Source organism: Neovison vison, chromosome 1, assembly GCF_020171115.1.
Source record: "Neovison vison isolate M4711 chromosome 1, ASM_NN_V1, whole genome shotgun sequence".
Classification (NCBI taxonomy): domain Eukaryota; kingdom Metazoa; phylum Chordata; class Mammalia; order Carnivora; family Mustelidae; genus Neogale; species Neogale vison.
The window spans coordinates 190,817,708-190,842,923 of record NC_058091.1 but is presented as its reverse complement, the minus strand read 5'-3'; the positions used below and the strand labels follow the sequence as shown (position 1 = coordinate 190,842,923).

At 36.4% G+C, this 25,216-nt stretch overlaps 1 pseudogene; it reads left to right on the top strand.

Annotated features, from left to right (window-relative positions):
- LOC122918213 overlaps window positions 1–24,529 on the top strand; it is a 57,806-nt pseudogene extending 33,277 nt beyond the window's left edge.
- Window positions 24,530–25,216: the final 687 nt, after the last annotated feature.

Here is a 25,216-nt window from a genome sequence, read left to right as displayed (position 1 = left end):
GTTTAATGTTTATTTAAAGGAATCTTTTAAATTTCACATTATATTTTTCCCATCTCTAAAGCTCTTTGCTATGCTGGGTCCAACAGATGTCTCAGAGAGTCAAATTTTGCTTACCTGTGTGAAAATAGGTGAATATTAACTGACCTCTTTCCTTTTCCCCTGTTCCTACTAATATCAGTTCTGGAAAGCTTCAGCCTCCTGCTGTTTGATGGAAACTTGTCAACAGCATGTCCCAGTGTTGCCACATGAACTCTTCCTAAGGAAGACTGTGGAATAGTTTGGCATTTTTTGAGGAGTATCTTGCTTCTAAAAAGCAACTGGTTCTCTGTTGCCTTAAGTCTGCAGGTAGAGATGTTGATGGTGAGAATGATGTCCTGTGTGAAGGGTGGCCAGAGATTTTAGATTCAGATTCTTCTCTTGAAGATGAATTATTTCTTTCTTCTAATTTTGGAAGATTTATCCTTTTTTTTTTTTTTTTTTTTTTTGCTTTGAAGCAAAAGGATAAGGAGAGAAACAATTTGCTGATTCATATTAAAAAGGGAAAGATGCTAATGTGTGTCATATTTTGTCAGGAGGAGACAGAAGGATAAGTACACCTTTCACACTTTACCAAGGTGATAATTGTGGTAACTAAGTTGAAATAGAAGGCATTCGTTGATAGAATATGCTTAAAAAATATTAAATTGTTAGCAGGTTTGAATATGCATTTTTCTAAGTTAATCATTGAAGGGAAGCCAAAATAATTATATTTTGACCAAGGATAGAATGGAGTCTTGTGCTGCTATTACTGCCTTCTAAAGAAATGCAGACATTGGTGTATGTCTGTGGTTATACTGGAGTCTCAAGCAGTTTACCGTTGATACATATTGGGAACAGCATGGTATTGGCTCATCTCAAGATACAAATCTCCTCTGCAGCCTGATTTCTTTGCTTCTCTTTGCAGTAAAAGTCCTCAAAATTGTTACCTGCACTTCTGGTCCCTGAGAGCTCTCTTTATATCTGCCTACACTCACTCTTCTCAGGTTGTTGCTCCTCCACATCCCACCAAAATCTCTCTCATCAAGGTCAACAAACAGCCTCAGGCTGCTCAGTTCAATTCTCGGTCCTCATCTTACTTGACCTATTAGCAGCGTTTTACACAGTCAAGAATTCCTTTTTTCTGAGAACTCTTTATTCGCTTAGCTCCCAGGATACCACGCTCTTCTGATTTCTTTCTGCATCACAACTGCATCTTCTCTCTCACCTCTTTTCTGATTTTCTTATTTATCCTGACCTTTTAATGCTACTTTGGCTCAGGCCTCAGACCTTGGATCTTTTCTCTCTCTTTCTCCTTACTGTGTTGGTGATCTCATCTGCCTTGTGGCTTAAATTTTGTCCATGTGTTTGCTATTGCCAGATTTATATCTTTTGACCTAGACCTCATATATCCAGCTGACTATTCGATAGCCTCATTTAGATCTGTAATAGATACTTCAAAATTAATATGTCCACAGAGGGATTTCTACTCTTGCCCTCTCCAAATTTATTTCATTTACAGTCTCCCGCATATCAGTTAATGATGACTCCCACTTTCTAATTGCCCAGCTCTGAAAGCTTACACCAATCTGTTAGAATATACATTGACTCCACCTTCAAAGCAAATCCAGAATTTGCATTTGCTTACAGTCTCTATTGCTACTAACAGGGCCTAGTCTACCATTATCCCTCATTGAGATGGTTGTAATAGATTTCTAACTACTCTCTCATGTTCCATAATTACTGCACTGTAGTGTTTTCTCAAATGACAGTCTGAATAGTCTTGCTAAATGTAACCTACATCATATCACTCTTCAAATCACCTTCCACCAATGGCTCTTGTTTTTCTTCAGAGTCAAAGCAAAAGGCCTTACAGGATATTATGTATTAGTATCTTGGTTAATTATAACAAACTACTAGAGACTGATTGGCTTAAACAATAGATATTTATTTCTCGTAGTCCTAGATTCTCAGGAGTATAAGATTAAGGTACACCAACAAATTTGATTCTTTTTTTTTTCTTTTTTAAGATTATATTTATTTATTTGAGAGAGAGAGAGGGAGAGAGAGAGAGAGAGAGAGAATGAGTAGGGGGAGAAGCAGAGGGAGAGGGATAAGCAGACTGTACACTGACTATGGGGCCTGATGTGGGGCTCAATCTCATGGCAGTGAGATCCTGATTTGAGTCCAAGTCAACATTCAGATGCTTAACTGACTGAGCTACCCAGGACCCCCCAGCAGGTTTGATTCTTAATGTCCTCCTGGCTTTTGGAGGGCTTCTTGCTGTTTCCTCACATGGCAGAGAGAAGAAGATCTGGTGTCTTCTTCAACTTAGAGGGGTGCTGATTTTATCATGGGACCTCCACCCTCATGGCTTCATCTAAGCCTGGGTGGCTCAGTGGGTTGGGCCGCTGCCTTTGGCTCGGGTCATGATCTCGGGGTCCTGGGATCGGGGCCCGCATCGGGCTCTCTGCTCAGCGGGGAGCCTGCTTCCTCCTCTCTCTCTCTCTGCCTGCCTCTCTGCCTGCTTGTGATCTCTCTCTGTCAAATAAATTAAAAAAAAGAAAAAAAGTCTTTAAACCTAGTCACCTCCCAAAGGCCCCACCTTTAAATACCATCACGTTAGGAGTTAGAGCTTCAACATTTGGGGGAAGACACAACCATTCAGCCTGTAACAGCTTAGAAAAATCTCTTGTTCTCCACCCTCTCCCAGCCCCCTCACAGCCCTTAGGTCTCAGGCCTTCGTTGCAGTATGCTAGTCTGACCATGACAGCCTTCTTCCTTTTCCTTGAAACTACAAGGTACTATCCCACATCACAGCTTTTGAACTGACTGTTTTTCCTGAAATGTTTTCATTAGATACATGTATGGACCTACCCATATTCCCCTTTAAGCCTTTATTCCATTGTCACTGGATAAATGAAGCTTACTCTGAGTATCTTGTTTAAATTTGTGACCTCTTTCCAAACACTCAAAAGCCTTTTTACTTTTGTTCATTTTTATCCCATGGCACTTTTGCCTTGTAATATATTGTATATGTGATGGCGACAGTGGTTTGTACTCATTGAATATACTTCCTTGCGGTACCTCTTATGCCTTTTGCATTTTGGTGAGTCATATAGCTTTTTTGCTTGTGGAATATGTGTGGAAGTGATGTGTATCACCTCTTGGCCAGGGTGGTTCAGAGCAAGTATTTCTTCTTCACATTTCTACTTTCTTTCTTCATCTCTTGGCTGGCTGCTGATGATTGAGAGAGACCGCTAGAAGGAGAAACCTGATTTTGTGAATCACAGGAAGGCTGTCCATAGAACACCCAATTAGAACATGATATGAGGAGAAAAAAATGTTATCGCATTCCAAAGGTATGTCCAGCTTCCATTCTCATAGGCTAATGCCCATGATATTTTATTTCATTATTTTTTAATTTATTTAAATTCAATTAGTCAACTTATAGTACGTCATTAGTTTTGGAGTAATGTTCAAGAACTTCTCAGTTGCATATAACACCCAGTGCTTATCACCTCTTGTGCCCTCCTTAATACCCATCACCCAATTGCCCATGCTATTTTAGAACATTTAGAATATCACCCTGAGAGCATAACTGGATCAGTGCGTTCACTTGAAGCCGAGTGGGTAAGTAATAGCTATTAGTGGAGAGGAGTATCAACAATTAATATGGATACTATAGGTGTCATCAACAATTTCAAGGGTTCCTTAGATGAATTAAATAAGGATCACATGCATTCAAGATCATTGAGTATTGACTAAAATTTGGGCTAGTTTATGTGAAAGTTAGTATCTTAAATCTTAGCTGGTGAGTTAGACAGGTCAGGAGAAAAGGTTTCCAGAAGGGAGTCAAGACCCTACTTTAGATGTCTGAGCCAAAGTTAAGAAACAAATTATTATATTTGAAATTCGGAAAACCAAATCGATGTTCAGGTAAAAAGAGAAATCTAGGTGCTACTCCAAATAGCCATTTATAGGCTGACCTGATGATAAACTTGGGGCAGTGAGTTTATGGTTCAGAATTGGCTCCTGCATCTGATCCAAGTCTTAGTTTATAATTGATAATTTAATGTTCCCAAAGCTAAAAGTTTTGAGTGATGACAAACTAGGAAAGAGCAGATGTTTTCACCTTTGCTGTCCAATAAATACCCCCACAATGCTTTGTTAATAAAGTAAAGGAATGAATAGGCAGAAAGGTTTAATTTAGATATTTCAAAGATGATTAACAATCTTAAGTTGTTCAGTGAGTTAAAATATATTTGGTTGTATCTAGGTAATAATCTGAATATGAATTTTTTTTCACAATTTCAACTTGCTCTTAAGTTTATGTGGGGCAGTTTTTAGATATGAAATGTATTTATAAGACAGTTTGTGATACAAAGTACATCCAGGTGATCCTTGACCAACTCAGGAGTTGGGGCTCTTCTTCCCTCTGCCTAACGTAGTTGAAGATCCATGAATAACTTTTGACTTCCCAAAAACTTAACTGCTAATAGGCAGAACCAGGAGAGATCCCTTTTTACTGCCATGTGCAATTTACTGGAGAGATGAACTGCTCAGGCGGAGATGATTGGTGTCACACAGCATTTTAAGCAGATACTTGCAACACTTGAGCTCTCTGCAATAGCAACAGGAAGTGGCTATGAAATTATTACGGTAGTACAGTATGTACTATAGTTAATTTTATGCAGTTTGATTTAATTTTTCATCTTTATATTTGTTTACATTTCTCGCAACTCTGAGTGGCACCAAGTATGGTCTGTAAATGTTCGTGTGCATAACTTTTTATAAACTTTAACTTTTTATAATAAATTGGTATATGTTTTATAGGTAGTAAATGATAAAATAGAGTACTATCTACCTGTATTTTATGCATTCATGACATAGCTTTCTTTTAATTTTTTCAATATTTCTAGGCTACATGGTTTGTCTCTTGAGTTTTTTCATTCCTAAAAGTCTTCCAATGTATTTATTGAGAAAAATATTCATATTTGTGCAGTTCAAATTTGTGCAGTTCAGATTCATATCTATGCAGTTCAAATCCATGATTTTCAAGGCTCAATGTGTATTATTTGCAATTAAAGTCATTTAATTAATAGTAACTTAAAAATAAGTAAAGAACTAAAAATAGGGATAGCATTAGTTTAAGAGACATAGTATGAATTAACCATTTTTAAAAAAGACTATTCATTTGAGAGAGAGATAGAGATAGAGGGAGAAATAGACTCCCTGCGCAGTAAGGACCCACTTGTGGGACTTGATCCCAGGACCCTGGGATCATGATGTGAGCTGTAGATAGACGCTTAACTGACTGAGCCACCCAGGCACCGTGAATTCACCTTTTGTACAGAGAACTGCCAACACTTAGTGTATATAAAAGTGACCATGGCTATCAGTATTTTCCAAAATCCACAGGATAAATTTATTCAAAATGTAGAAAACTAGGATTTTAATATGTGATCTCATATGCTTGATTTTCTGGATCAGGAAATTAGGGTTTGCTTCTCAATGAACAAATAGGAAAAGCCAGGATTATATATATGTTCATTTTATGTTGACATAAACTTTTGTTTTAAGAAGGATGCAAGGCCCACAATGTCTTTGGGTGGGATTTAATGCCCAGGTGTGTGGCTCTTTATTAGCTGGAGTGATGGGTGATAATAATTCACCCTCCTTTGCTTTGTTGAATCCAGCTAAGTTCTCCTAATGGTGAACTGGAAAGTTGTGTCGACCCTTTGCCTACTCCGTGAAGATGTGGCTGGTGTTACTGCATTATTGTAGAGTTTCTCTGTATTGTCTTCATATTGACCTCTCTTGGTCAACAGGCAAACACGAGAGTTTTGATGAACTGCCTACAAATTGTATATGTTGTTGTTGTTTTAGAGAGGGAAGAAGAGTGGGAAGGGGCAGAGGAAGAAGGAGGGAGAGAGAGAGTAGACTCTTTGCTTACTGCAGAGCCTGATGTAGGGATCTAACAACCCTGAGATCATGACCTGAGCCAAAATCCAGAGTTGGATGCCTAACTGACACCTAGGTGCTCCAGAGATTGTGTTTTTTATCTTATTTTTACAGTGACTCAAAACAAATATCTGATATAACATTCTAGCCACCATCCTAGTCAATGCTTTGTTGAGTCAACTCTCTGTCAGGATAATCTTTTGAGCTTTCGAAAACACATTTCTCTCCCTGTATTTTCTCCTTTTTCTTTTATGCAGGTTAAAGATTAGGTGTTTCTTTTGTTCAGAGATGTGTGGAACAACATAAATGTAAAAATGGTAGTGAAAATTTATTGAATATCTTAAACAAATTTTTTATGGTTATGTTCAGTTAGCCAACATATAGTACATCATTAATTTTTAAGGTAGTGTTCAAAGATTCATTAGTTGTGTGTAACACCCAGTGCTCATCACAACATGTGCCCTCCTTAATACCCATCACCCCATTACCCCATCCTCCCATCCCCCCTCCCTTCTGTAACCCTCAGTCTGTTTCTCAGAGTTCAGTCTCTCATGGTTTTTCTCCCTTTCTGATTTCTTCCCATTCAAATTTCCTTCCCTTCTTCTATGGTCCTCGGTGCTATACCTTATGTTCCACATATGAGTGAAACCATATAGTAATTGTCTTTTTCTGCTTGACTTATTTCATCTAGCATAATCCCCTCTAATTCCATTCATGATAATGTAAATGGTAGGTATTCATTTTTTCTGATGAATGAATATCTTCTGAATGTTAAGTACTTTACTACTTTGTAAATGAGGACAACTTTAATTCTCATAGTACCTTATAAAATGTGTATCATCATTATTCCCAATGTTGACCCGAGAACAGAGAGCTGCAGTGACTGTGTCACAATAGTATTATACAGAACAGAAATGGGTAGGGTACTTTCCTTTCTAATTAGAATTTCCAAACCTGAAGTCACCTGAGGAGACTAAAATTGGTTCCGGAAATAGAGGAGAAATGGAATATCTCTAAGATAAAAGTAACAGGACAGAGGAATATTTTCCTATGATTAAAGTGTGAGATTCCCCAGACTGGGAAGAAGAGGTTTGTGGACCTCAGAAGACATGAGAATTTTTCTGATTCCTGACCCAGGATTAACATACTCTAAAGGCAGGTCATCAAGCTTTATTCAGCCTGTGGGTCATGTCTAGCTGGCTGCCTGTTCTTTTTGTCTGTGTGCGTTTTCATAGACTTTACTTTTTTTAACAGCAGTTTTGGGTTTGTAGAAATATTGAACATAACGTAGAGATTACTTATATGCCCTCTGCCCCCAACCCATGCATAGTATCTCCATTATCAACATCCCCCACCAGAGTGGTACATTTGTTACATTTGTTATAATTGATTAGCCTATACTGACACATCGTTATCACCCAGAGTCCATAGTTTACATTAAGGATCGCTTTTGATCTTAAATTCTGTGGGTTTTGTCAAATGCATGATGATATGCATTTACTATTATAGCATCATACAGATTATTTTCAGTGCCCTAAAAATCCTTTGTGCTTAGCCTATCCATCCTTCCATTTCCTGACCCCTGGCAAACACTGGTTTTGTTATTGTCCCTATAGTTTTGCCCTTTTCAGAATGTTAAATCTCTGGAATCGTACGGTATATGACCTTTTCAGACTGGCTTCTTTCACTTTGTAATGTGCATTAAAGTTTCTCCATGTCTTTTGGTGGCTTGACTGTTCGTTTCTTTTTATCCCTGAATAATATTCCATTGTCTAGATGTACCGCAGTTTATTTATCCATTCACTACTGAGGGACATCCTATTGCTTTCATGTTTTGGCAGTTAGGAATAAAGCTGCTCTATGCATCTGTATGCAGGTTTTTGTGTAGACATAAGTTTTCAGCTACTTTGAGTAAATACCGTGGGTCATGATTGCTGGATATTTATGTTAGTAAGAGTTTTGTTAGTTTTATAAGAACCCGCCAAACTGTCTTCCAAACCGGCTGTTCCCTTTTGCCTTTGCACCAGCGATGAAGAGTTCCTGTTGCTCTATATCATAATCAGTATTTGGTGATATCAGTATTTTGGATATTGGCCATTCTAATTGGCTGCCTATTTTTTGTAAATATAGTTTATTGGGGCAAAACCATGCCCAGCTGTCTACATATTGTCTATGGCTGTTTTTGCACTACAGTGGCAGAGTAGAATAATTGTGACAGAGACCTATGACCTGCAAACTCTAAAATATTTACTCGCTGCCCCTTTACAAAGTGTTTGCCAACCCCTGTACCACAGAGTTGCTGTTACTGTATCTGTTCTGGGTATGGCTGTTTTACATGAAGCTGACATTCAGAAAATATTTTCCTGTTTCCTATGACCCTATTAAAACTCTTGCAATATCTTAGTTGTTATGGATTAAATAAATTCTTGAACAGATTCCCAAATCATGCTTTGGGAGTGCCTGCATGACTCATTCAGGTAGGCATACAACTCGATTTTGGCTCAGGTCATAATCTCATGAGATAGAGCCTCACGTCCTCAGGCTCTGCATTCAGTGGGGAGTCTGCTGAAGATTTTCTCTCTCTTTCTCTCTCTATCCCTCTATCTCTCTCTCCCCTGATTGCTATCTCTAAAATAACTAAATCTTTAAAAAATCATGCTGTATTTTTATTTATAGGCACATATCTTTATTTCTTAGAAGTCTTTTTTATTGCTATTTCCTTAAGCACATGAATTCAATTAAGGTTTATTTTAATACACATTTTCTTTTAGCATTCTCTGTTGCCCTCCTCTTTTTTTTCTAACAAGCAATTATGCCTCTCCCCCTGTTTCACTGACTCACCCTGCTATGTAGCAATTTAAAGTAGTGCCAAGGAAAGATGCTTGTCCCTGTTGAATCTGTGAAGCTGTTAACTAGTTTCTTCTCAGGTGTCTGCTGAAGATGAAGCATGTTTTCAACAAATGTGTTTCAGGGACTCTCTGGCTAGTTTTTCATCATTATTTTCAGCTACAAGGAGGTTCTGACCAAGAGAATCCTTTGTACTCTAAATATTATTTTACCAAATTGCCATCTTCACACATGTAGTAACTTCACATTTATTTGGCATAGACAACATGACCTACAGAGTAATTTATGATCTAAATGCAGCTTGTAATAGCAGAATTGCTGCTGGTGCTTAGAATTAGTTCAGAAATCACTGTCTGTAACGTAATGATTTACCATTGTTTTTGAACCATGTTATGGAACCTACAAGTATTAATTAAGAATTATGGCATAGGGCCAAAGAGAATCTGGTGAAGTTTTATGTTGCAGTGAAACAACATAAAAAGTACTTTGAATATAATATCAAAGTATTTTGAATATAATAAACATTTTCATGTTTCCAGATCAAGTTGGGAGAGATATTGTTTAATGTACTCTGAGGGCTTGAATCATGCCACATTTAGTCTACAATTTGGATAGTTCTAATAGATAAATAGGTCCCTTTTGTGAATTTTAAAAACTTAGTAAGAATAATTCACCAAGTTTGAAGCAATTAAATGGATTTAAAATTGAAGTGAGACTTAAAGAGGAGGATTTTATAGAACAGGTCAACAGTGGTGATTTTTAAACGTTGGATAGAGTTGAAAAAAATTGGTAAACAATTGAAAATAGACCGGAATGAGGAAGTGGAGATTCATGGAATGTTTAAACAATATGGTCTGTCTCAGATATAGTGCATCCCTGAAGGCTTAGCTTAAAGTAACTTTCTCCCCAAGCAGCTACCAGAAAATCCCTACTAAAAGTGATGATGCTAATGAGAACGGTCATTAAGCTCTTACAGCATTTTATAGCACTCTAGTCTGTAACGCCCTTTCTCAAAATGAAGTTCATTTGATTTCATAATGTGTCTAGAAGGTATCTTTATTTCCTGAACTCCTTTATTTATAATTGCCTGTCAGTTCAATATTCTTCTGTTGTTCCTTCTTTATCAGGGATGTATGTCTAAGATTCTAATTTGGGAAGTAGGTATGGGTATAGGTTTACCACTCCTTTTCTAATATTCCTGATTCTAACATGTACCACCAGGATCATCTTATATGAAGCATTTTATGTGCTGTTTTTCCTCTATTTATGTTCAGGTTTTGTGTTCACAGCTAAGGTAACAATTATTAAATGAATTATAAGGCTAATCAAAACAAAACATATCCATAGAATAGGTATCCTAGGAATTAAAATCTGACATTCAAATTTTACAAAAACTCCCATTTGTCCAGAATTTAACTCAACTTAGTTAATTTAACAACTCTTTTTTTTTTTTTTAAGAATTTTGTTTATTTATTTGACAGAGCGATATCACAAGTAGGCAGAGAGGCAGGCAGAGAGAGAGGAAGGGAAGCAGGCTCCCTGCTGTGCAGAGAGCCCAGTGCAGGGCTTGATCCCAAGACTCTGGGATCATGACCTGAGCTAGCAGAGGCTTTAGCCACTGAGCCACCAAGGCACCCCCGACAACTCTTACAAGTATTATGTGTTGAGTGAAATAAGTCAAGGAGAGAGAGTCAATTATCCTATGGTTTCACTTATTTGTGGAGCATAACAAATAGCATGGAGGACATGGGGAGTTAGGAGAAGGGAGTTGAGGGAAATTGGAAGGGGAGGTGAACCATGAGAGACTATGGACTCTGAAAAACAATCTGAGGGGTTTGAAGTGACAGGGGGCGGGGTGGGAGGTTGGGGGGAACAAGGTGGTGGGTATTAGAGAGGGCACAGATTGCATGGAGCACTGGGTGTGGTACAAAAACAATGAATACTGTTATGCTGAAAATAAATTTAAAAAAAAATTTAAAAAAAAAGTATTATGTGTTAAGTGTTACAGAGACTTCCAAGCTGTGTAAAACATGGTCCTTGTCCTCTAAGAGCTGGTAATGAGGGAGGGGAGATAAAGCAAAGTAGAATATTATCACAAAAGGAAATTCTCAGGTTAACTGAGAATTATTACAGTTATCCTAAAGAGGCTATCAATGACCAAAAAAGTACAAAAGCAGTATAACATACTTGATATCCAAAGCCCACTGTATGATTTATAATATTCTTTTGATGCCTGTGGAAGAGGAATGACTTCTCTCTCTCCTCAAATGTGTTGGAATCTAGGAGAATCCTCCTTTTATGGGAGAGAACCAGACGTAATAAGTAGGGGAAAATAAAATGGCATCCAAGGAAAGTGCAGATTGCAAATGAAGGCAAATTTAAGTAACCAGCTGGGTTTTAAAACCTGGAAAAACAAGACAATAGAAAATGGGAGAAGATTGGGGATTAATTCTAGGTGACAGAATCATGTGCACCTTGCCGAGGTTTCTGTGTGCTCCCAGGAAATGTTTACAAACAGTATTCTAGGTGCAAAGAAAAGGGCTGTGACAAGTGGACGACTTGGAAATGCTACAAAAATACTGGGGGACGTTATGGTTAATTGGATCATAAATAAAAAGTTTTTTCTATGCAGAGAAAGAAATTCTTGAAATGTAAGCTGTGCCTCACTGTCAGAAGTTTCTCCCATTTTTTCTTTTAGTATTTATTTGAGGAAGAATAATTATGAATAATTCTTCATAATTATGAGGAATTATTTATGAAACACCATACAGCTGTTTATTACAATTGATCACTAGGCACTACATGGTGATATTGTTTACTTTTGCCATCTAGTAAAAGCTTGTCATGCAGGGTTTTTTGTTGTTGTTGGTTTTTTGTTTTTTGTTTTTTTGTTTTTTTCCTAGTGAAGAAATCTGTCAGCTTTGCTAAAACATAGGTTTACTGTCTGGCATTGTTCTTTCAGGCTTTCACTTTATGAGGCTACAAATGTTCTTGATCCTAATGGGAACCCATTTTTGTTGTTATTTTTCTGGATAAGTGGCTTCCTTTTCTTTTGTTGATGGCCTGAGGTGGATCGGGCTGAAGACAGCACTACATTAGACTTGTGTTCTTTTGAGGCAAATACAGTTTGTAAAGAAAAGTGGAAACACACCTTGATGAAGAATGTCTAGTAGGCATTGTGCTTTTGAAAGTGCCTAACCTTTCCTCTATATGTAATAGGGATCAGGATTCATCCTCTCAGTTAATAGTATTTGTGGGGTGCCTGGGTGGCTTAGTGGGTTAAAGCTTCTGCCTTCGGCTCAGGTCATGATCTCAGGGTCCTGGGCTCGAGCCCCACATCGGGCTCCCTGCTCAGCAGGGAGCCTGCTTCCCTTCCTCTCTCTCTGCCTGCCTCTGCCTACTTGTCCCTGTCTGTCAAATAAATAAATAAAATCTTTAAAAATAATTAGTATTTGTTAGAGACCAGCTAGTATTTTAGATGTTAATACAGTGGTGCCTGAGCCAGGCCAGGTTTCTAAGCTAAACAATTTTATGAAACAGGTGAACAAGTATGTGAACAAGATAGCGATTATTGCTAAAAGAAAATAAAACAAATCAATGGGATAAACAGGAATGTGGGTCAGAGACAGGTGGTAATTTAGGTGAACTGATCAGGGAGAACCTCTCTGATGATGATAGGGCATTTAAGAACTGAATGACAGAGACAGGGGCATATGATGACCAGGGGCTCTGAATGCAGCCCAAGGAACAAAACTAGCACATCAATGGCTGGGTGGAAGGAACAAGGCTATAGGTATTAAGAAGCTTGTTGGGCAGTTCTTAATTTTTGACTTGGTAAAGATGTCTGTGTAAGCCGTAGCCAACTAGGGTTGGAATACAGCTGAATTCGGGAATTTTAATAAAGATGAAGGCTTTTATTTATTTGTTTCCTTTGTTATTTCTTCTAACCAGATGAAAAGTATAAATAAGTTACAAGGGCAGAAAATTTGTTTAACCTACTTAGACAACAAGCAGTTTTCTTATTTAATCACCTAAGATTATACCCAAAAAGCAAAATGATTTTTTTATTATATAAAATCATGTTTTGTAGTATTGAAGCAGAATTACCAAATAGTTATTGGAAATATTTTATTCATATAATTCATATTATATTCATATAATTCATATAATTCATATAATTGTGGGTATAGAGTAAATGAATGTTTATGAGCACCCACAGTATTTCAGGATGCACTGTCCAAAATTTGTTGTAACTGTTGTCTTCTTTAAACTTGCTCCATTTTATGGACAAAGAATCAAGGTACAGGAAATTTAAGTTATGCAAGTAGGAGAGCTGGTCTCTCTCATGGATCTGAAGCACAAACCTGCCATATTACTCTTTCCCTTGCAGCTTGAAAGTATTAACAATTCTTTAAAAATAAACAATGATTATGATCTTTTACTTGTTCAGGTGGGGTTTCTTTTTACCTAGTTCTAAGTAGTGAGATTTATCCTGGATATGATAAAATCTACTTTTGTTTTGTTTTGTTTTGTTTTGTTTTTAACCCCTTTTAACTAAAGCTTATTATGTGGAAGTGTTAAAGGTTAGATGGCTTTGTTATTATTTACCATCTGACCTGCTGTTGTACTGGAGTAAGATAATAGCATTTGGGGAAAATAGAACCACTGATTTTTTTTTTTAAGAATTTTTTTTTTAAAGATTTTGTTTATTTATTTGACAGAGAGAGATAACAAGTAGGCAGAGAGGCAGGCAGTGAGAGAGGGGGAAGCAGGCTCTCTGCTGAGCAGAGAACCCGATGCGGGACTTGATCCCAGGACCCTGAGATCATGACCTGAGCCGAAGGCAGCAGCTTAACCCACTGAGCCACCCAGGTGTCCCAGAACCACTGATTATTTGACACATTCCTGTACAAGGACTTAGAGTTCAGGATGAACTTCATTCCTAATATTGCTTTTGATGATTCATAGGTAGGTTGGGCTTTCCATTCAGAATGCAGCAGAACAAAACCTCTGTGGGGGTGGTAATAGCTGCGGTCTTGAAACTTTGTGACACAATTCATCACTGTGATTTGAATTCTCAAAATTATTCCTTTCTGCTTCTACTACTGGAAATGTTTTACTTTAATTAAAAACGTTCAGTCCCCAGCAGGCCTTATATGTATAGACTTGCTAATCCATAAACTTAGTTCATGGCTTTGAGTTACAATTTGTATTCTCAGTGACTAGATTAGTGATCACTAGAAAGCTAGTTACTAAATGTGACTGGTTTGGTATAACTCAAACAGTATGTCGTAACAACAGTAAGTCAGCATATCATTTTGAGGCACAGATAGCACATTGAAAAGAAATTATCTCATCCAGTCATAGAAGCTAAGAAATCAACGCTTTTTTATGAAGAAATATTTGGAAAAAGAAACGAAACCACACAGATCCACCCTGATTTTATTTAAGGAATGTCTCCTTATATAGAAGAATGTCCTCTTACATATTTTCAGTCTTGTTGAAGTGGTAAATGAGAAACGGTGTTTCACTGTCGAGATATATCTTGCACATTTGATGGAAAATTACTGAAGAGAAGCAGTCACATTTTAGAGTCTCAAACCTGTTAGAAAGTAAGAGCAGTTTCTCTCTATGGAATTGTTATTGTGAAAAAAATAGGCTAGCTTATAACACTGGGGTGCTTGATTTCAAGTCCAAGTTTATATTGGGCCTTCAACAAGGTGTGGAACTATAATAGGATGTGGTGGTTTGATATAAGGTAGTTTATAAGTCTGATTCTTATAAGCCCATGACATTCTACTGAGAATTCTCTGCTCTAATTTTTCTCAAGTAAGAAATGTATATATGGGGGTCATTGTTAGACATTCTGTGTGGGTTAAAGAAAACAAATATGAAACAACTACTGCTATATGGGAACATTTCCTTAGTGTCTATGCTATGGTATATGTCTGGCATGTTTGAATTGTTGGCAAAAGAAGAAAAAACTACTATAGATATATTGATACCTACAATAACTTTGGGAAAGTATTGGTCATATTTAATTATCTTGGATTTTGGCTGTTCTACTGATATTGTTTTCAGAAAAGAGATAAAAATAAGACCAATTATAATAAGAAGACCCGAGTTCCCGGTGGTTTTCTCATTAGTGGGTAAGATTTTAGGGAAATCCCAATTTATATGATTTAATAATGGCTGTGAGAAAGTAATTTCCAGAGTACAAATAGTTCTAATACAGATTTTTTTCATTGCTTTACATAATCCTCAGTGTTTCACCATCTTTAATTACTATGTTGCTGACTTGTGAATGAAGATCTGTAGTGATCACAGAATATGTCCTAGGCATGCTTACTTTGGCAGATCCCAAGCCTTACTGTATCACATACTAATTCTCATGCATCTATTTGAATGCAGCACATTAGACTGATTTTTTTTGATGTAAAAATTTTAGATAATTTTATTTGAAAAGAATAAATTATTTCTTTTGCTCTTGAAATTTAATTTTTTTGTATTTGCATGTAAACCAAGTAGCAGTTGACATACATTTCTTTTTATTTTTAAAGATTTTTATTTATTTGTTTGGCAGATGGAGAGAGAGAGCATAAGTTGGCAGAGCTGCAGGCAGAGGGAGAGGGAGAAGCAGGATGTGGGGCTTGATCCCAGGACCCTGACATCATGACCTGAACTGAAGGCAGCTGCTTAACCCACTGAGCCACCCAGGTGCCCTGAGTTGACATACATTTCTGTAGACATTATTTGTACATTGATTTATTTTTATTCTTGGAGCCAATGATAAACAAATTTGGAGGGAGGGAGCCCTTGGAAAGCTCATATTTCCTATGTTTTTTATTTGCAATATTAATGCAAAAAATGCCCCTGGCTCGGCAAAATTGGTCTAAACTACTACAGTTCTATAAGAAGTCTAAGACAGTCATTGCATAGCTGATTTCATGGTTCTTATGGCAAAAGTTGGTAAGTATTTACTTCCACTTTTGTAAAGAGTAATGTTGAAATGTTTGGGCTTCTTGAGACAAAATACTGTCACCTCAAGGATAGTGTAACTGTCAGACTCAGTAAATCTGAGGTAAAACTGCTATTTAATATAGAACAAGTACTACTCTGATACCAATTTTTTCTAACAGATGAAATGATCATTGATTTAATCACACTTATACATACACACACGTATGTACACATAACTTTTAAGATGACTGTATTATATGTCTTTACAAAAAGGAGACAGAAGCCTTCCTACCCCCACCTACACTGTAGACACTACAGATTGAAAAAAAAAAAAAGAAAAGGTTGAACCTTGTGGATGGAAGAAGAAGCAGGAGATATAAAACGGATTAAAGTTAAAATGAAGATAAATTCCTGAAAGCAAACAAAGGCATGAGAAAATGCAAAAAGCTTTCAAGGTTAAATAGAGTGATAATCTCAAAAGCCAAATGAATTTGAAGTTCTATTCGGTTTTATCACAACCTTTCACAAATAAGACCTTAAAGAGATACCTGGGTAAATATGATGAGCTACTGCAGCGGTTCACCACAGGAATACCGTATCTATCATCTGATTCCCTCTTTCTTACCGTTACCCCTCCACGTAAAAAAGTGTCGGTTTGAGACCAATTTCATGACTTACTGATGTTTGAGTCATCTCAGTACAATGTGTATTTTGTTTTCAATTCAAATCCTTGGCTCCGTCCAAGGGCAGGCACCATTTGTTAATTAGAGAAAGAATATTCAAATTGTCTGAACATGGTTATCACCCTAGTATTGAGTTCTGTGCCAATGTGGCTGGATTTTGTGTTTAATATCTCCATGGAACAGCAAGTTTTACTGTGGCATTAGCTGACGATGTCTTTCTCTTCCCATTAATCTTTTCCTGTATACTTGCTGAGGGCTTTTGACCTGGTCACTCAGGGACTTGCCAGCCAGCAGTTGACCAGTATGTGTCCTTTGTTTTGTTTTCTGGTTGATCTGGTGGGTCATCAGGTCAGTGCCCAACTATATTAGAAATAATAGCTGTAACTTAAATCATGGTGAGCCTTTAAAAGCCCATAAAATGGGTAAAAAGCCATTTGATCACATTTAATGCTTAAGAAATACCCTGGTAGAAGTTTGTGTGAAAAATGACAGGTACGTATACTACCACTCACCTGTCCACTGACTCTTATTTTATAGCAGTGTTGAGTATTTCTAGTTTTCAACAATACTAAGTTTGATTTTTTAAATAACAGGTTAATTGGAAAGGGGATTACAGTAAAGATAGTACAAAATATCTTCATTTGACTGCTAACATTTCTTTATAAGGTCACACTGTGCTTCCTCTAATCTCAAAAAGAAAGTATATATTGTGCTTGCATTGCTTGACTTTTTTCTAGTAGAAAGCATCCCATGTTGTAAATTTATAGTTTAAAAATATTATGGATAAGAAAAAATATCATATCTAAAATTAGAATTTGTGGAAACTAAAATGAATAATATATTTATTCAAGAGTTGAGACATGAACCTTATTTCCCAGTGGAATGTGGAGTTACTAACATGGAGAACGAAGGAATGTTAAAGTTCAAGATAGCAGAAATTCAAGGAAAACAGGCTTTTTAGGTATCTTATTACTTGTGAGAAATGACTAAACCTTTGAAAGTAGGACACTGAAGTGAAGAGGAAATCTATAGGAGGTATAAGTAGATATGTGACCCACCGATAACTTTTTGATGTGGGGATGGAGCCTGAAAGTTTCTAGGTACTGGTCCTGCTATAGGTAGCTAACCTGTGGTGGGGCCCAGTGGGAAGCAGTTTCCAGATGACTGGACTAGTCTTGCTCTGAGAAAAAGACAATGGAGACTTAGTGTGTTTGGGGAGAGGGGAGGGAGAACTCAGGTAAGATTATAGATGACAACAGTGATACTGAATTCTGGATCAATTAGAAGTGGCAAGCAATCGGATAGTTAAAGTAGAAGCTTGAATAGACTTCCAAAAGGTTAATACTATTTTCACCCCAGGCACTCACTTCATGTTTGTACAAGTTAGCTTGCAGTAGTAATGTTTTTTGGTAAGAAAATGGGGAAAACACTGCACTGGCTTTTCTACTGGCTTTAAAAACATACACAGTTTCTTATATAGGTTGGGCATTTAAAAATAAAACGTAGTTGGTAATACTTAGTTGAAGAAAAATACAGCTAAAATTTGGGCCTTAAACAAAAATCATAGATTCCATCATCTTCAATAAATCATAACATAAGCTTGTGTCAAAAAATATTCCATTGAGGAGCAGGGATTCTTGAATGGTCTGGGGTGCACTTAGGAATCCAGAATGGGTTGTATTTGGTAGGAGTTAGTCTCCTTACTCTGACTCTCATTTGCAATTTTCTTACCAAACCAGGGTCATCTAAGAAATTAACACTCACAAGTTCTATGACTTTTAAGCAAGAAACTAACTCGTAAATTTAGAGATTGCCACTTAAGTGGACAGTGAATGTAAGTGGATTATTTTATGGAGGCTTTGAGGCCTCTAATAACTTTCTGTAAAGATTCTTTGATATATTAAGAGAGCTTGTGCACAGTTGATTTATTTACTGCATGTTCTTTACCCTCTGCACCATGGGCATTAAAAAAATGCCTAAATCTAGAAGTGGCTGAGTTGAGTATGGTATAGAAAAAAAGTTGAGTTGAATGATAAGCATTTAAGAATATGAAAAAGAAATATTTGTATATCCATTGGACTCTACTAGTAACAGATTGGTTCAAAGCAGATCTCAGTAGCTTGTAAGGTAGCATTGGTCATTTTCACGTCCACCCTCAGCCCTGAAATTGCTTTCTCTTCAGGGCACTTTGCTTTTCTTTTTCCCCTAAAGACTCTTTGTTCTGTACTGCAGTTAGTGGTGGATACATCGGTCTTTTTTGATAGGTTTTTAAGCTCCGCTTCTTATATATCTTATTCGGCTCCCAGGACACCGCCTTACTGATAGTAGCCTTTCAATCACTGCTTTTTGAATTAGATCTTGAGAACTATTTAGCCTGCATCAGGAAATCAACAGACTGCCTAGAGCCTCAGATGCCATTCCAGCTTTACCACTTGCTACCTGAGTGGCCTTGGAAAAGTTACTCAGTCTCTTTGAGGTTTAGTTTCTCCACCTGCAAAATGGGCTAATAAAAGTACTTGTCTCTTAGAGTTGCTGTGAAGGTTGACTAAAATAATTTATGTCAAGACTTAGGACAGTGCCTAGTGCCATCTATAGGATACATATAAAGGAGTCCCTACATTTGAGGTATTTGATTTTGGTGATGATATCCCAGTACTTTTTTCAGAGACTACTTAAAAGAATTATTGACTACAGCAGTAGAAAGAAAACTGTATTGAAATACTGGAGTCTAGATTTTCTTCTTGTTTTTATTGGTATTTATGTAACCTTACCCTGACCAAGATTTCATGAGCTTGATTCCTCATTTAGAAATGAAGTTGTTTGGATTTGATGTCTCTACGACTACTTCCAGTTTAAAAGTTTAGTGATTATTATCCTATTTATGCTAATGGAAGGGCATTTTAAAAATACAATATATAAACCTTTAAGATATTACATAATTTATGTATGATAGATTATACTTGATTAAAAATGAAAAAATATTAAGGTCTTATTGAGACCACAACAATTAAATAATGTTTAAATCTGTATAAACCTCATTTAAATAAGTGAAAGTAAGATGTATGTTTATTTTTTAGAATTTAACATTTTTATCTGCTTAGCAAAAGTTGAAACTAAACAGATGACTTATCAGGTGAAGTGATAATCCAGATATTGTTAGAACTGAATAAAATGCTTCACAAACTTAATGAATGTGTCCTTTTCCCGGGGCAGTTTACTAATGTTCTGGTGACATCTTTGGATCCATTATGCTTCTGTCTGGATGATTGCTGAATGGTTGAGCCATTTGTCTGAAGTTCTCTCTGCGACTTGGGTTCCACAGCAAACTGACATTTAAGTCTTGATGACTGGAAAGTGGAAATGATCCATTCCACCATGAAACCCTGGGTTTGAAGGGATTACCCTGGATCTTTCATAGTTCTGAGTTGCAACACATGATTGATTAAATCTTTTCACTCTAAGTACCCAGCAACTATAACCCTCTTGTTTCTGCTCTGTTGAGTTTTGAAGTGATAACATTTAGTGCTATCTCTCATTCCTCGGGCCCCATTCACTCTCCAAACCATTGCAATCCGATTTCTGCCTTGTCACGTCATTGAAACTGCTTTGGCAAAAGATAACACCTTCAAAATTGTAAACTCCAATGGATATTTTTATCCTTTTTTTTTTTTAAACTCTACTGCTTTAGATGATACTGCTATGTTCTCCTTCTCTAAACTTTCTTTAAACAAATACACTTCCTTTGCTCTGTGCATTCATAACTTGTTTTCCTTTCCTACTGACTGGTCCTTCTTATTTGAAACTTTGTATTATCTTTTTAACCTTAATTTTATCCTTTCTCATATACTCAAACTCAAAAGATCCTGTGGGCTCTACTTTCAAAGGGTACCTGATTCCTACCAGTTCTTGTTACCACTCTAAACTACCATCATTCTCTTATGAATTAATGGTCCGACCTTCAAAAAAAAAATGATAGCAACAATAAAAGCCTGTTTTTTGCCCATACAGTAGGTAACAGCCAGAGTAGGTTCATTAAAACAGCCAGAGTAGGTTCATTAAACGTAAATAATATTACTTTGTCAACTTAAACTTCCACTGGCTTCCAATATTATTCAAAGTAAAACTCCACATAATGAAGTCTATACAATGTTCATTAAGGCTCTTCTTCATCTGGCTCATTATTCTCTCTCTGACATCTCTTCCTTCTATTTTCTTTCTACATTTGTAGTATTTTTTCATCCATACCGACCCCATGTTGTTTCCCAATCCAAGCATAGTCATAACTCAAGATCTTTACATTTGCTATTTCTTTTTTCTTGGAAAGCTATATTCCTAGGAATAGGAATTCCTATTATCTAGATATCCTACTATCTAGGAATGATTCCTCTAACTCACCTTCTCACTTTAGATCTTTGCTCAAAAATCACCCTAAAAGTGAAGCATTTCCCAACCATGCGATATAAAATAGCAATGCTCTCCCTCCTTCAGACCTTATTTTATTTTTCTCAGTTGTACTTGTCTTCATCTTTTTATACTATTAGTCGCAGCTAGATATATTGTCTTGACTTTTTTCCTAAGCTTCCTGAAAAACAGTTCTACTTAATTGTCCTACAGGCACCTTGAATGCACATGTTCAAAACTTAAGCACATTTTATGCCCCAGAAATACCCATCTGTAACCTGAACAAAACCTTTGGCATCATTCTTCTATGTAACTATTTGTATTCTTTTTCCACCTGTAACACTCTTTGTCACTTGCTAATTCCTACCCATGCTATAAGATCAGATTTCACTTCTTGTAGTTTTTTATTAGCATGATTTCCACTCTTAGAATGGAGTGTTCCTCCTCTCTTTCTATAAAACCTTGAGCTTATCTTTAACCACTGTATATATTAAATTATAGCAATTTGATTTCTTTAATTATCTCTCTCCCCTAATAAACTATAATCTCCGTAAGGATAGGGATTGTGCTCTACATATCTTTCTGTTCCTAGCACCTTAGTATTGTCAGCATAGAAGGCACTCAAGGAGTATTTGTTAAACTGATTATAGAGTTTTAAGGAAACTACTAGCCCAAAAGGGCAGAAGAGAAGAGAAACAGGAGAAAAGGAACTTTGTGCCCTAACCTGATTCATTACCAAGATTAATCTTTATGCATCTCCAAAAGCTTAAAGTCTTGGGGACTGGAAGTTGGGCATAGGGGTAGAATAGGATTGACATGAATTTTGTACCTTTGGCGACAGATGCGTTTGAAGACAGGAAAGATAATAGAGGTAAAACAACAGAGCATCCTTCTCTTAACAGTTTCATAGCAGTGTGTCAGGTGGCTGGCCCAGCTTTAGTAGCCCTGTTGGGTGGTAGCAGAAGGATAAATTCCACAACAGTGAATTCTTAGATCCAGAAGCATCTTGTAAACAGAAGGAAAATAGAGGACAATGTTATGTTTCAGAGAAACATTGTGAATGAACAATATAAATAACAAACTTTTAGTATATTTAAAATGTATAGATAATTGGATAATTGACGTCCTTTGATGCATGGCTGTTTTTTTATCCTTTCCTGCCTAATGGCAAATAAATAGATGTTGAATTGAGGCTTAGAGTAGATAATTCAGTGGCTGATGTTTCCATATCTGGTAATTACAGAGTTAGAATAGAAATCTACTTCTGACTCCAAATATTTGCTTTTTGTTTAATCTCTTGCTTCTTCAGAAAGAAGTGTTTCCAAAGATGTGTATTCAAGTACTGGCTTCCTTTCTTACTAATCAGTCACTTAACTTAATATTTATACCACCTAGCTTCCAGAGTTGTGAGGCTCTAATGAAAACTACAAAGTGTTACATGGAGGTAGTATTTTTAAGATCACCTTAAAAATAAGGGACTATCTTATTGGTATATATATTGTCACCTCATTTAAAATTATATTATTTGATGTTTAGTATATTAAAGTGACAAACAATATTTACTTTAACTAGGCTAATGTTATTTTGTTATTGTTACTTCCAGAACAAGCCATCTACTTGATAAATTAATTATGAATATATTTAAACCCTTCTCTGAGACAGTGTCCACACTCAAAAACGCAGGGTCTACACTCAACTGCCACTTATGATGAGCATGTATTCTTTTGTTTCTGCTGGTGGCTTATGCTTCCTGAATGGGTTCCAAGAAAGAATCATGTTATATTGATTTCCTCTTAGAGCAAGTTGTTGTATAGCCAGCTTGGAATGTATACATGATTGTAAGAGTTCATAACATTTGTTAGAGGAAGCAGATCCATATTTATAATAAGCACTTTGCAGAACATTTTTTTCAGGAAGAAAAATATTCTAAGTTTTTACTAGGATATTAAGTGAATTATTATATAGTCATTCATTTACTCAACAAATATATACTGAGTAGCTATTACATGCCAATGTTTTAGGCACTTGGAAATATCTATGAACAAAATAGAGTTTCCAGCTTCTTGTTTCAGTAGGGGGAGATAAACATTAAACAGTGAATATAATAAATGAGTATATTATGTAGTATGCTAGTATGTGAAAATTAATATGGGGAGAAAAAGAAAGCATCGTAACAGAGATCCAGAGGCTGAACTTATGCGCTCACTCAGCCAAATAGTGAGTATTTAAGAACAGCTGCAAAGAAGGTAATATCTAATTCATACTCCACTAGCAGTACTTAGAGAAATCCAAAATCTAGCTTGAAAAAATCAGCAAAGCTGGTGATGATATGGGGAAATGAGGCTAGCTAACAGATTGCTAGTAGATGTGTAAATTATTCCAACTTATAAGTAACATAATTTGACATTATCTATTAAATTTATCATGAAAAACTATTTCACCAACTTCTGTGAATCCATCCTCTCAAAGGGAAAATATTAGTATATTAGGAGTTTAAGGGTGTTTATTCCAGCATTGTGTGTTGTTGCAGAAGAAGGAAAGAAGGTGATTGGGTAGGAGCCAATGCACAAAGAAAGCAGAAGATGGGCATGCATCTGAATACTATCAGTAACTGAATCCATGAAATTTCATGGATAGTACCAGGGAAAACAGAATTAAAGAACAAGTAGGATTTTAAGGAAGTGTAATTGATATCCTTAAAGAGATAAAAGAAGCTAACGCAACCAGGAAACAGTGACAGGCTTAAAAAAATTAACCAATTAGAGATCATCAAAGTAAAAAGCTCAGTAAATGGTCTAACAGTAGAATAATCAGAGATGAAGATTTAATTAATGATTAAGAAGATGGAACAAAGGAGTTTACCTAAAATTCAGCACAAAAGACAAAAAGATGAGAAGTATGAAAGAGATAATTTATTTAGGTTCAAAATTGCTATATTCAATTAAAAGATTTCCAGGAGTCTCCAGTTATTGTGAAGTGAGGCACTATGGGCAGTAAAATCTCCCATGACACTCTATACAAGGCCAGGGGTTGGGGTTGGGGGAGGCAGGGAAGGTCCTGTGCTGCTACCAGGAGGTTTTTGGATACTTTGCTGTAGGTTTTTGTAGATGGTGGAGCTGCAGATCATCTTGAAGAACTCTGACTCTTAGAAGGACAAACTCCTCTTGGGCACCATCAGGCTTAAGTCCACTCCCTGCCCCAAGTTCTCTGTATGTGTTTTGGAGGACCAGTGGCATCTGTGATGAGGCCAAGGTTATAGATAGTCCCCACATGGACATTAAGGTACTGAAGAAATTCAACAAGAATAAAAAATTAGTCCAGAAGGTGGCCAAGAAGTATGGTACCTTTTTGGCCTCAGAATCTCTGATCAAGTAGATCCTACATATCCTGGGTCCGGGCCTTAATGAGGATAGCAAATTCCCTTCCTTGCTGAGCCACAATGAGAATGTGGTGGCCATAGTGGATAAAAGTGAAGTCCAAGATAGATTCTGGATGAATAAAGTGCTGTGTCTGGCAGCGGCTTTTGGCCACGTGACGATAACAGACGATGAACTTGTGTTCGACATCCACTTAGGTGTCAGTTTTCTGGAGTCATTGCAAAAGAAGATTGGCAGAACATCTGGGGTTTGTACATCAAGAGCACCATGGATAAGCCCTAGCACCTGTCTTAACGGCCAGCTTAGTAAACTCTATTGCTACCATTAAAAATGATAATAATAAATAATTAAAAGATTTCTAAGAGGAGAAAAGATTCTGTGACAGTACTTGTACCTGTATACCTCTACACCTGTATATTCTTAAAGGTTGGTTATTTTTAATTTAAACTTTTTTTTTTTTTTGCAAATCCAGTAGGTTAAAAATTATGAATGGCATTGAAGTTGAGCATTATTTTCTATAATGAATAGATACGTGTATGTATATATATGTATTTTCTATTCCCTCGTCTATTACCTATTTGTGACCTTTGGCTTTTCTATTAAATTATTGCTTTTTAAATATATAAACCTTTTTTCTATGGAGGGGGTAATAATCTTTTGCCCATAATATAAGCTACTAATACATAATCTTTGTCATTTAAAAAATTAGTTACGATATATTTTATCTTTGAAATTTTTCCCCATTTAGTCAAATGTCAATTTTTTTTATGTTTTCTGAATCTTATGAGTATCTTAAAAAGCATTGCCTTTTGCTTAGCCCCCCCAACCTAATCTATATTTTATTTAACTCCTTTATAGTTTACTTTTTCAGTTTTACATCCTAAATCAATTTGAAATGTATGTTTAATTACTGTATGAATTAGGTAGTTTTCATATTAAGTCTTTGTGTATGAGTTTAAAAGCTTGAGC